Source organism: Lepeophtheirus salmonis, chromosome 7, assembly GCF_016086655.4.
Source record: "Lepeophtheirus salmonis chromosome 7, UVic_Lsal_1.4, whole genome shotgun sequence".
NCBI classification, from domain to species: Eukaryota; Metazoa; Arthropoda; class Copepoda; order Siphonostomatoida; family Caligidae; genus Lepeophtheirus; species Lepeophtheirus salmonis.
Genome location: NC_052137.2, coordinates 20,694,181 through 20,708,386, shown reverse-complemented (window position 1 = coordinate 20,708,386; position 14,206 = coordinate 20,694,181). Strand labels below are relative to the sequence as shown.

The following is a 14,206-nucleotide window of genomic DNA, read 5'->3' as shown; positions in this document are numbered from 1 at the left end:
TCTTAGAATATAGATGGAAGATAAAATATGGTAAGTTTTTGATATTAATTAATTATACTAAATTTGTAAAAAGGTATTATATTATTTGTATTTATGACATTTAGATAAGATTATAGATCATCTACATGCCTTTTAAAAATAAAAGATATTTTGTTCAAATTTTATGATTCATTCATGTTGTTATTTATTAGCATACAAATTGAAATACTTGAATGATATTGTCTGACAATATCCAGAGGATAAAATCAAAGAGACATATATAAGTTTTAAAACCAAAATTAGATATATTTCCCTTTAAAATTTCTTGAAGGTTTATATGGAAATGCAAAACCTACTCTAGTATTTATTTAAAATAGATATAGACTATTGAATTTCCGAATAAAATTTTTTGATTGATTTTTTTTTTTCTTCAAAGGGACTTGGAATCGATCTGTGGACTGAGGAATGAACCTGCAGGAGATCACATCTTTATTTTCTGCCTTCAGGTATACATTAGAGCAAGGGTCGGCAAAAAAAAATACTGCAGCCCTGCTAATATACCATGTTATCATGGGTGAACAGTATGGAATGAACAAAAACAACCAACATGTTTTTTAGGAAAATTTTATTGAAATTTGTGAAAATAACGCTTGGCTATAAAGATATCATCTATGGTCAATTTGGAATTGTTGCATCCAATCTAGAGAATAGATTTAAAATGTTCATCGGTCAATCGCGTTCGATGTACTGACTCCGCACAATTATGTCTAGAAAGTGTTAGCTCACAGACAAAACTTGTTCCCATTTCTTCAGTTTGGGAAAGTCGTTATCAGGCAAGCTGCAAAATTAAAAAAAAAACGTTGAAATCGAAATATCTTCAAAAAATATTTCTTCAAGTCACAAAGAATCTTGTTTAGAAAATTGAAGCTGATATTTTCGGCAACTGCAGCGCAAAACTCTTTAACACAGTGAAAATTAGAAAAGTTTTTTCTTTCCAGTTATGCTTCAGACAATTATGGCTTTCTCCGAAATCCCCTGATAATTATATGGAGATACTGATGACCTTATTATTTGCCTAAAGTTTCAAGTTCAATTTATTCCTGTGGGATGAAAGGTTGCCCAAAAATGACAACTTTGACAGCCAGGTAGGATCTGACAGCTGTGGATCAGCTCTCATCATTTTCAATGAAAAAATATTTATTTCGTTCTGACATTGTAAAAACGAAACAAGAGTTTGGTGCAGCCAAACCATCTTACTGCTGACTGATAAGACTAGTAAAAGAAATCAAAAACAATTCATTCAAGAAAAGTTTGGAACTAACAGTGATTCGAGTGCATGCCCCTGAATGAATTAACAACAGACACCGAGTGATTTCAGTACATAAGATGTATCTTAGTGTCTCCATGGAGTGCTTGCTGATGTATGATACAGTGTATGACCAGAGACCACTAAACTTGCTAATATTCCACCTGATCTTGGATATGCTCCACCAGACCCTTCCTCACACCATTCATGCCCCCCCCCCCCTCCATCAACTGTAACACCTCGAAGCTGATTCTACTGAAGTCTTGCAAATTTTTCTGCATTTCAATGAATATGTATTTTGCAGTAATTGTACCATTCATGCTGCAAACGGGTGTCAACTCTTGAGCTATCTGGAATTTTCAAATTAACACCACGAATGAACACGAGTTGTGAAGTACTCGAACGATCAGTAGACTACTCATCCAGGGCCAGATAATACCACAAAAAGTTCTTAGACTTTTTGCATATGTACGCACAATGTTTTCTCCAAGTTCTTTACTTCTCTGCACAACTGAACTTGCCAAAAGGATGACACTTCCTAACAAATTGACTTTCTCAGGACAAAAATCATTTTCTGGTTCCATCATACACTCTTCAATGAAGTTACCATCAGTAAACGGTTTTCCTTGTTCTTGTTATCTTATACACTATTTTGTAACTTGTAAGAGTAACAAATTCACTTTAAGCAAACTTTTCGGTAAGAAGTTTCTTTGAGTTTCTAAACCACATTTCGTTCACTCTTATTTCTCAGAGCATAACTTTGTTGATGGATGTTTTGTTTCAAAGCGAAGATTGTACTCTTTCAATGCTTTAACAGTTTCGTTGTATATTACGCAACCAACTTACTGGTCCTTTGTTTCCACAAAGAAATTCCCATTCTTCATTGAAAACGGGACACTCCTCGTCCACTTCTCTTTTTAAGTCACCATAATGAAGGATGAAGAAAACGGGATATGAAAATGAGAGAAAAGGAACGGAAGGTGCTACATGTACACTGAATATATATTTCTTGAAATGCATGGAATAGGACAAAGCTACTCTATAGTTATTTATAAAATTATACGCATGAAATACACTACAACAATAGTAAATTTAAGCTACATAGCACTCAAGAACTTTTAGTATTTTATTTTAGTATAATATTCAAATTTAAATTTTATCACAAAGTTTCGTGCTTCATATATGTTATCTAGCAAATTCAAATACATTCAGCGGGCCGGAAGAAACTGACGTCACGGACTTGATCTTGCCCGTGACTCCTGCTTTAGAGGATCCAAGGGAATGAGATGTAATATAAATACATATATAAAGGTATATCTAGCCCAATGGGAAACAGAATACAAATTGAGGGATCCTATAGGTCTTTCTTATTAGTCTTTGGACACAATTAAATGGCATTGGTCATTGAGTCTTTGGAGTTGTCGATAGGGACAGTGAGGGAATGTTTCCAAGTTGAAGGGGGTCACACTATTCCATAAGGACGAAGAGTACACTGATGCTTTGTTATGGAGTTCGAAGTGTAAGTCCTTGTTGGAGTTGATTGAGGATCGACATACGAGTCATTCTTGCATATATCAATGCTAGATATTGATTGGAATTTGTGTTTATTATTTCTTTCATATCATATCTATTCGCAGCAAATTTAATAACATTAAACATTCTTTTAATCGTCTGATTGACTACGTTAAATTTCCTATTATTTTTTTAGCATACCAGAGAATAATTTTAATATTATAACTGGTCATCACTCATTTATTATAATTGAGTGGAAAATGCTTCAAAAATGTTATTAAGGATTGACCCTTTCGATATCGATGTATAATTATATTGAAGCAAATAGTATTAAGATATAAGATATATAAGGCTGGGAAAAAAGGGATTTCATATTTACCACCCTTCTTTTTTTTTTAAACTAAGTAGATCTTGTTCATTACAAGTCACATTGGACATACGATAAAGCGTTGTAATGGTGCGAGTACATACTACAACAACCACTTATTATACAGTATTGAACATTGTCAGTTATTTCGGGGATTATCGTGCGTCGTGTATGGAGGTCTCAAAGACAGAAATTCGCTATATTTTACATTTTTACTACTTGAAAGAGGAAAACACGTCGATGCAACCAAAAAATTCCAATGTATACGGGGCCGATACTAGTTCGGTTCGTGTTGCACAACAGTGATTCGAGCTAAAAAAAGTTATGTCCTCTACTGTAAACAACTTGACCATTTGAAACTGCCGATCGAGCAGAAGCGGCCAGTATTGGTGAATAGGAGACATCATCAAGACAACACCAGGCCGCACACATAGTTCATGACGTGCCAGAAGCTCCGAGAGCTCGGATAGGAAGTTCTTATACATCCACCCCACAGTCCAGACCTGGCACCTAAGTGACTACCACATATTCCAGTCTATGACCAACGCCCTTGGGGTATAAATTTAGTCTCAATAGAAACCTGTGAAAATTGTTTGTCAGAGTGTTCTCCTAATAGAGACAAGGGCTTCTACGAAAAGAGCAGTATGAAGTTGGATTCTTGTTGGCAACAAGTTATTGAACTGAACAAAGCATACTTTTTTTTAAACGGATAGTTGTAACACTTCTTATAAAGCATTGAAATAAACAAAAAATACAAAATTACTTTTTCCTTAGCCTATTATTTCTGCATATAATCGTATATTTATCATAATCATTTATCTATGTAGGTGGTTTTTAAATTAAGAGTGTGCATATTTCTCTTATGAGATTTTAAAGGATACACAACTTTATAGATATTAAAAATCTCAGTTTTAACTAACTCCCCCTTTATCTTTCCAAAGTTGATAAAAAGGAAAGATTCAACTAACCAAGTCGATTACCCTAATAAAAATACTTTTTAAATGGACTGTACTCAATCTTATAATAAGAATAGAAATCTTTTTAAGAAAAATATCAGTTTAGACATCTTAAAAGGAAAGAAGGTTGCTGCGTTTGCTCCATCTTCTTTCTAGTTCATTATTTAATAGGTCATCGTGCTATTTTAAGAATGCACAATTAAATAAGTAAGTATATTTGAATTTGAATATATGTAATTTCTAATTGTATTTTAAATAAAGATGGTTCTCTTCTTTATAGCAATAATTCATTTTCTACCTCAAAAGTAACAAATTAACAGACAGTTGATATTAATAAGGTTCTCAATTCAGTAGTACCATACGTCTCAATCCTGCCTTCTCCTTAGGCTTTTTTTTTTTCTTTTTTCTTTTTAAATTACAAAAATGTCAACACTACTTATAATACAATAATAAATATAATATCATGTGTAACGTTAATCAGAATCAGGGTAATGTAAATTCGAATTTAACTTATTACCATTCTTAGTATGTTCTAAAAACACATTTACTATTGCTATTTAACAAAATACGAAAATGATCACCATTAAAAACGTCAACAAAAATCGGTTTGCTTTTATGAAATTTTATTTAAATCAAATATTTAGGCTACAATGACTATTCAGATCCTTATTATGATATGGAAGAATTATATTAAAGAAAATAAAACTTAATAAAATCATAGTAACATCACGTTATTTTAATTTCAACTTCATAAAATGTCTCTAATCATAAAGGTTTCGAGTAAAATGATGGATTGGGACAGTGGTTCAAGCCTGGGCATATGCAAAAAAAAAATCTCTTACATATATATACATCATTTTTTGAACATATAAATGAACCATTCTGACTTTTAGCGATAAAAAATTAAGTTAATATATTTTATTGTGCACATTCAATACCCCTTGTATTTAGACTTTTTTTCCCTCCCATTTTCTACCTTTTACTTACATTAAATAAAAATGTGTAAAATATGTATGTACATTAGTACTTTTAAAAAAAATATTTTAACGACTTTAAATTAATAACTGGGAATGTTTTTTTTTGTTTTTTCAATATAAAACTATAAGATATTAGAAATAATATTTGTTTAATATAAATGTATATTATGGTGCTTTAAAAGTGAGTCATTTCACTTATTTTCAAAACCAGGACTTAAAGTTCACAAAAAAAGTCATTTTTTTTTTTTTCAGTAAGTCATTGATTTTTATAACTTTTTCTTGTATGAGCTCTTTTTAATAAGTTCTGAAAAAAAATTATAAGCGTCAATAATAAATTTTTTCTTGTTTTATCAAAAAATTAAAATAATACTTAAAACATCTTAAGTTTTTCTTTAAAATATATTTTTTGACGTTATTTTAATCATCACCCACAATCCACTCATTTAGTCATGTATGACTATTTTGTTGATCTATATTAATAATGTAAAGTGAATCCGTTTGTATGAATGAATGTTTGAATATATGAAAAAAACAGTTGCAGGGTGCCATGTTATGATGTAGGTATATGATATACCAATACATTATAATATGCAGAGGTCACTGTATAAAATGAATTCAATCTCGCAGACGTTTAATTCAAATCATATAAAATATATATATATATAATTTTAAAAAAGTGTATGTGATTTTAGATGAGGCTTAGTAACAAACTAAAGTACAGAGAGTAACACCCAGGCATGGTTGGGGAATAATTTTCGATGTTAAATGCCAAATAATTACGGGTAATGCATGGATATTTGTTACATTTCAAACGGGTAATTGAAATATAGCTTCCAAATTAGATTTTTTTAAAGGTACGTTTTTGTACATTATTCATGATGTTGTAGTAAAAAAAAATGTAATTTAACGTTTTTTGTAAGTGGGTTTTCCTTAATATAAATAATTACAAAAAAACCACATATTTTTCTCAGAAATCTATAAACTATCAATAAAAAATATCATGAGAATCAAAAACTAATAAAGGAATAAACATACGTGAAAGTATTACCTAAAAATTTACTTTTTGATAACTTTGGTTTAAAATACAAGCATTATTCAATACAATATTATTTTTCATACCAATATTAGTCAGAATTATAAATTATGCAATATTTTGATGAAAAACAGCCAAGTTTATTAAATGAAATTTGGCATTTTTATTTTTTTTAATAAATTTTCTTTTTTTTAGAAAGTTTTTAGGTAAATATATATATTTTTTTGTCCATAATGTCAAGATAAATATGTAGAAAAATTTATGTAAAAAATTACATGAATGTACGTTCTAAGTCCACAAAATCAGAATTTAGAATCATATCCATATTTCATTATATAGAGTTTTTTTTAATATGAGTTGACCTAAACGCCTGAAAGATTTCATTCATTTTTACATACTGTTATTAAGCAACTCTATAGATATATAGTTCTCTTATTTAATTTGGAGTGTAAACTTGAGCCCACATGCAAAACACCTGCGAGATTATAATTAAAAAAACTAAATTTGTAATTCTTTTTAAAAATATATGTACGGGTTTACATACATACAGGCAGCCAGACAAAATTTTGCTTGACAAATATAGAGTAAACCCTCAGTAGCTATAAACCTGGTTGTACATTTAAAAATAAAGTATCGTTAAGCACAATTATTTATATGAAATTCTGCAGTTTTAAAAGAATAACATTTAAATTATGTAAATAATTAATACGGAGCCGTCAAAAAGTTTTGAATCATGACTTTAATTACGTTTTGAGAGGTTTTGGTTAATTTTATGGAAAAGTTGCTTCAATAAAAAAGGACAACTCATTATTTACCTTTTAAACACTATATTTATTACTTCCTAGGATAAATAATAACAAAATGGAGCAAAAAAGGCAAGAAGTGAGTCGTTTAGTCCGCGCAAGATTTAGTAATTCTTAAATTGTAAAGAGCCTTAACGACTACAAAACCACAGTCTAGAGGGTCAAGATCTACAATGGTAAAGACATCAGTGATTACCATGGAAGCCAAAGGCGGATCAAATTAACGCCTTAAACGGCAAAGAAAGCTTTATTGAAAAATCCGAAGATAACGATGACAGACTTGGTGATAAGCTGTTACCGATCCACGGTGTTTAATGCCATAAAAACCTGTTGACAAGTCTCTCTGACATATTGAACGACCCTTGTTCACTCAATTCCAACAATAATTACGATTTGATCTGTGCAAAAAGATTTACAATGACCTGAGTTTTGATTCTTCTCAGACGAAAATACATTTACAGTGGGTCCCGTGTACAAGAGGCAAAATGATCAGGTCGTATGTTTTTGATAAATCAATTGTAACCTCCATGAAGTGTCCACCACCAAACATCCCGCCTCAGTAATGATGCTCGGCATTGTTTCATCTGAAGGTTACAAAATGAAGCCATTTTGGTTTCCCGTTAGATACAGATTTGACCTAGCAAGGATTACTTGATGATTTTGCAAATAAAAGTACTTCCCTAGATTTGCAAGATCACAAAACAATCAAAGAAAGCAGATTATTACTTTCAACAGGACAGGGCTCCTTCATATAAGACATAAATCGTACAGGATGGGATGGAAAAAAAATGAAGTTCTGGGCGAAGGACTTCTGGCCACCGCAAGTATTGAGTCCCTAAGCAATCAATTGAGAAAGAGTGGCGATCAATATCGAGACACTTCGTTGTCAAGGTGTACAAAGCGTTCCAGGGTCAGGTTACCCGTGTGATTGAGGCCAAATTAATAAATAATGTTCTCTTGTGAGAAATAAACAAGTTCCCATTAAAAAAAACCTCTAGAACTTCATTTAAAGCCGCTAGGTGTAATTAATTGTTCAACGTTTATTATTTTCAAAACAAACAAAATGATAAAATACATCCCAGTTGACGAAAACCCACCCAGTAGTATAGTGGAGGGAAAATTTAAATTAATTTCCTAATGTTTCCAAGTTACCTTTAAGATACCTCACAACTACAGGTACATTTGTATCAAGCAAAAAAAAATTATTTTTCTATTATAGGGTACCAAACCGCGTACCATGAAGGGTGTATCGCGGTTCGTACATGAACCGTGGGCTTAGGGTAACGTCCCAGTTCTAATATATATATATATATATTATTGAAATTTTCATTTTATATGCCAAAAATGACATAAAAATCAATTAAGGAAGAATGATCACGTAAAAAATAACATCAATTAACAATTTTTTTTTTTTTAAATTATCCCTTTGTTATAGCTACCAAATCATTATACACATATTACAAAGTAAAGAAAAACTAAATAAAATCCGGAAACATAATTCGGAAGACACATAGAAAGCATTTAACAAGAATCGAAACAAGAGCAAATAAGAATAAAATATAAGAATCAAATTACCATTAAAATTACAAACAGTCTCCATGGAGACATTTTTTCCTTTTAAAAACTTTGTAAGACTTTATAGATTCCAAATATTCTGCAAACATTGTGGGATAATACCTAATAACATCACTACCACATTTTCATACGGATCCAGAGGTGTGCAGAATCAACACAGAGAAGGCAGCATATCTTGCAATGGCTGAGAGGATAACTCTCATCTCCTTAGCAGTTGGGAATAAAAACTTTGGAATTCAACAACGCTAATTCCAACGCCTTCGTCTTTCCTTTGGGGCTTTTGTGAATTTTAATTCTGAGTAATCCAGTCCTTTTATGTTTAAGGTAATATAATGTTTTAGAATTCGAACATTGGGACAATCCACGAAAGCGTGTATTCGATAGTACTTACATGGAGCATTATATAACCAATTGGGCCAGCCGAGATTTGAAATTGTGCAACAAATATTTTTGTCGTCATAAATATAAAGAAAGAATCTCTATTTTTTATACCAAGATTTTGAGAGGTCTAAAAATGTTATAAAATTTTCACATATCTCAGTAACATTATTCTAAAAATCCTCCGAATACAACATTTTCAAATTCCAAGGTGTAGGATCACGGTGGTTCTTAGCAGTGGAAAACAAAACTTACCCTTCACAAATACCGAACCTGGATATTTTAGAGGGGCATGAACAGACAAAATAACATTACGTAGAATCAGACTTTCTAGGCAGATCTGAAGAAATATTTCTATACTACGTTTTGATGAATTAAATCTATGGCAGTGTTCGACTCATCAGTTAATGTACCATACCATGTATTTATATTTCAATTAGTGGTCAAAAGCATCGTTTTGGCCAGGAATAGCCTCCTAACATCACTGCTTGCCTGTAAACTTATAGGAGAGCCTTTGTTTAAAAGAAACAATGCGTTGGTGGCTGGTTCGCTTACCAAGCTTATCTTATTATGTTATTTTACAATATGTAAATAGATTTTCTAAAGAAACGAATAATAGGATGACGTACACCACGGCAATACTATACCAACACCAAAATGTGTTGATATCTATCGACTTTTCTGTTTCTTTTCTTCTAAACACTGTTTTGAGGGTTGATTGGTTGAATTCGAAAAGCTCTTATTAAGCTGTGAACACTTTTCAACAATTATTGAATTATGAAACTCCATAGTTGAGAGGAATTGGCTAGCTAACAACAGATTTTGGTAATTTTTTATGCTTTTATTCGGAGGAAAGGATGCAAGATTCAAAAAAGGTAGCCTTGCTATTGATATTTTAAAATCCTAAAGTAAAACTTAAACTCCAACATATATATGCATTATGCCCAATTCAGTCTGAAATACTTTGTTGATTTTTCTCAATATACATACTACTAGATACCAATTTACATATTTATGCAAAGTATTTGTATATACTGTAAGATTTCTATTCATAAACAATTTTGCATGAGAAATATTTTATTCATTTATGTTTATTAATGGATAAAAAGATATAAATATGGATAAATGCAAAAACAAGAGTATATTATTTTCTGTTCTGTTTTTAAAAATAATTGTTTTTATTTGCTTCATTTTGTAACAAACAAGTAAAGTAAGAGATTGGAATCTGTTATTCAAAAAAAAAAATCTTAACAAGCCATTGAAATCCCTAAACAAATTTACTCAAATTCGATTTATAAAGTGTGAGAAAGCATAAAGGCAGAAGATACATTTTTGAAACCATTAAAAAAATATGAGGAAAAAGCCTACGTATGTATATTTAATACATGTAAAATTAACATTTGCGCATAATTTTAAGTATGATAAATATATAATCTAAAAACACTCTTAGGAATTACAACAAGGGAAAATTAAAGGAGCTTTTGTTCAATATGCCAATAAAAATATGATTTCATTGTTAAAATATAAACAGATATTAATATATATATACATATGTATAATCATATTAGCATGAGGAAAAAAGTCGAAAAATTTGAACTTCATCCCCTGTCTGGAGGAGGACATAGTATAAAAAATTTCAGAAAACTATTTTAATATTTATTAGTGCAGCTTTGAGTCGGATTTTTTTAATTGTAGTGGAGCATAAACAAGTTCGGAGCAAAAATTAGAAATAATATTTAATTTGTGCTCGTCAGAACAAGCCGACCTTAGGTAAACATAATCGATGCTGCTATACTTGATAATAACATCGGGTGTATTTTTTAGCTCTTCCGTTATACATATTGGAGTTGGCAAACTGAATTGTGAATTTTATTTTTCTAAGCTGTTGCCGTTATTATTTAACTCTTGAGAAGTAAACTTCCTTTTCGACTACATTTAATTATATACTAAATCTGATTTAACATATATATGTACTGATAAAAGACGGAGAATAACTTTAACAGTAGTTGAATTATAATTGTAAGTTCAAGTTGGAATGAGAGTAAAATTGAAGATCGACAACGGAGTAATTCTTGCCTATGACCTTGTTTATTTCCTTCTTTGTATCACAGTTACTTGTAGCTGATCTAATGAAGCATCATGAGAGCTAAGCTGCTCTACTCTAAAATATTCTTCCAATTTTTATTGTTACCCTGTTGATTTTCTTTTTTTTAACATACGAAACAGGCTCCTAGCTATACTGGTTCCTAAAATTCCATAAAGCCTTGCGTAGGATAAAAAATGTCAGGGTTTATATATATATATATTTCCATGTCATTTTTATGTAAATTGAGATAAAAAAATTCAAAGTGATTTCAATAAGACTTTACACCCCCCCCCCTTATATTTATTTTTTTCTCAGGCCCAACTTACGCTAAAACCGACATCAGCATCAATAATTATTTATGTCCCTACCCAAATTAGGATTTTGACCAATACAATCCATTTCGGATAGGTCTCCATAAAAGTTATATCATGCATTTTTAAACTTAAATATTCACTCGTTTAAAAATAAACCATTTATTTTTTAAAGAAATACTTTTTATTCTTCTTGGGAAAAATGAAAAGGAATATATACTATTTAAAAAAAAAAAGTACGTAACTAGATTCAGATTTTTTTTTCTACAACAACTAAAGATAGAACGGACCTTGGACCCGGATCTAAAGTACCCGGGTACAATATAAGTAAACTTGCATTATCTCAGGGCCATTACGAGGAAATTTTAGTAGAGGGGGGGGGGTAATTCAAAAAAAATCTGACTAGTATGAATTTTGGAAAACAAATAACACATTAATCAGCATTATACATATTAGAGAAAAAAAAGGATAGGACAAACATGCATGAATATTGCAAATTAGTAATACCCAATCCGCCGAGTAGTCATAATTTGTAAATTATATTTTGTTTACATATCTCAACTTATAACGTGTAAACAATATTTGATGACTAAACCTAAAGGAACTTTATTCTACGAGTTTTCAAGGAATGTGTTATCCTTGATAAATCTATATTATCAGTCAAATTTTTCTCGGAGGACAAAAGCATTAGGGATTGAAATCAGTTATTGTAGTTGTTAGATTAGTTTTTATAAGCTTCAACCTTCTATATGCTCTTCCGTCCTTTGCAACTGTTACTGGTATTATCAAGACGAGATGATAACATAATCTAATTAATGGAAATATTAATTTCCTCTCGTGAGAAATGTTGGTCACATCTTACAAACTCGCACTTTCCTTCTTCATAAAAACTAGATGTGAAAAAAAGTTGTAAAATTTTGATTGAAGAGAATATGAATCTATAAAAGGAAGTATTTCCTTGATCTATATTAATCTCCTCTGGAAAGAATTTAAAAGGTTGTCAATATTTTCAATATATGAAACTGCCAGAGGTGGCTTTAGAATCGAGAAAAATAGTTTAAAACAGGGCTGCGGAGTCGGTACATCAAATGCCAGATTCCGACTCTAACTTAGACTCCAGTATTTTGAATGTCACCGACTCGAGACTCTAACACCTATTGTATTTTTTAAATATCTTTTACAGCCAATATCAGTATAATTGAGTCATTTGTTCCTATAAACTTTAGATATAGTTTTAATATATAGATAGTTATTAGTTATATGTAGTAAATAATTGTACTTTTTAAAAAGAAAATATTTTGAATATAATGATGAACAATAAATGAGATGGATCAAAATCTTTCTATTGCTAATACATTCATAAGTTTCGGAAAATAGGATATTCAGCAAATACATAAATACGGTGATATAAATAGAATATGTGGGTTTTTTTTAAATGTCATTATCATTTACTAATGCTTACCTTTTGGTGCTACCAGCGATGAATGTTTATAAAGACTCTCAATATTGTAAACATTGAAGTAATTAGTTCACTTGCATTACAATCATATTTATCTACAGTGTTACTCCGGTGACTCAGACACGGGATGTATGGCATATTTCGTCCTATCAATTTTTCCAGTTTCTGTTGTGCTCCGTTGTACTGGCCAGATATCGTAGCAGCAAAATCGTATGACTATGATTATATCTTGTTTGTATCCAGTTGGTCGTTCGATAATACTGAAAACATATCCTTGGCTGTATATTTCCCAGTTTTACTCTTTACATGTTTAAGAGCCAACAAGCGTTCATAAGGTGTCATCTTTCACGTATCTCGCAACAACAGTGATTCGATCACAAGAAGATAGATAAAGTGTTGTGTCAGAAGATATTCCGAACATTCATGCAGCATTAATCTCGTTTATAATCATCCTTCGTACCTCAGAATATAATATGTCTATCAACTCGTTCTGGGATTTACTTGACATAGGAAACAAAATGCGCTCGGCCGTTTCTTTTTTTTATAACCAGCGTTTCATCATCGGACAATGTCGAGATAAAAGATTTACAATTTGGTTGAAGTTTCCATTAGATTTATTGGGGCCATCTCTACCAAAAGGGGATGTTCTGTCTAGCTAACATTTTTACAACATCCATCAACATTTCAAAAACTTTAGTATCCTCAAGTCGATCTACTTCTTGAATCTGTAGGTCACGACGAGACTTATCAACAAGCACATCAACGTGACATGATGGATCTAAAAACTGCGACAGATTAGCTATGGCTATTGGATGAGAAGTACGCAATACCCTTCTTTTGCTTCCCGACACTTTTCATCTTACTCCAGGAGGATACACCATTTCTCACCCATACATTTTCACTATTATCCGGCTATTAAAGAGAACTAATCCTCGGAAACTCGTAGAACAGAAAATTGTTGATGTTTTTGTTTTGAAATTGTTCTTGGGGACTGTCTTGAGTATTGAGTGAAATGGCCCTTTAGCTACGAAATATCGGTGCTGTGCATCACTTAACTTTCGTGGGCGTAAACCAGGATCCAAAGACTGTAATTCTGATAGCTACAAAGATTGTCTTAGTTCTTCATTATAAGCATCTTCTGAGTCATGAAGGCTAATGTTTTTTTCTCGTAAGACTTGACATAAGCTTTGAACTGGAGAAATACGATATCTGTCATTTGACAAAATACCTCTAGAGTGTTAAGTAATGCTTATGATTTAATTTTGGCCAATATGTGTGATGATTCATCCATGTCCTGCAAAAGGTGTTCGAGAGCAGCAATGTATGATACGAGGCTACCACCTACATTGTCACCGTCATCTGATTTGGACTCGACAATCAATGCCTGACATATAAAGAAAAATGACTCGGTTGAAAATATAAGAAATATTTGCAATTGTTGGATTAAAAAATAACTAATGGCTT

General features: G+C 31.3%; 1 protein-coding gene across 3 annotated transcripts in view; it reads right to left on the bottom strand.

The window, feature by feature from the left end:
• Positions 1-14,206, bottom strand: part of LOC121121727 (cell adhesion molecule Dscam1) — a 414,757-nt gene that overhangs the window by 399,729 nt on the left and 822 nt on the right. For all 3 annotated transcript variants that reach the window (XM_071889819.1, XM_071889818.1, XM_071889821.1), the window contains exon 3: positions 12,746-14,126. The gene's annotated coding sequence lies outside the window, so the exon portion shown is untranslated. The remainder of the gene's footprint in view (positions 1-12,745; positions 14,127-14,206) is intronic.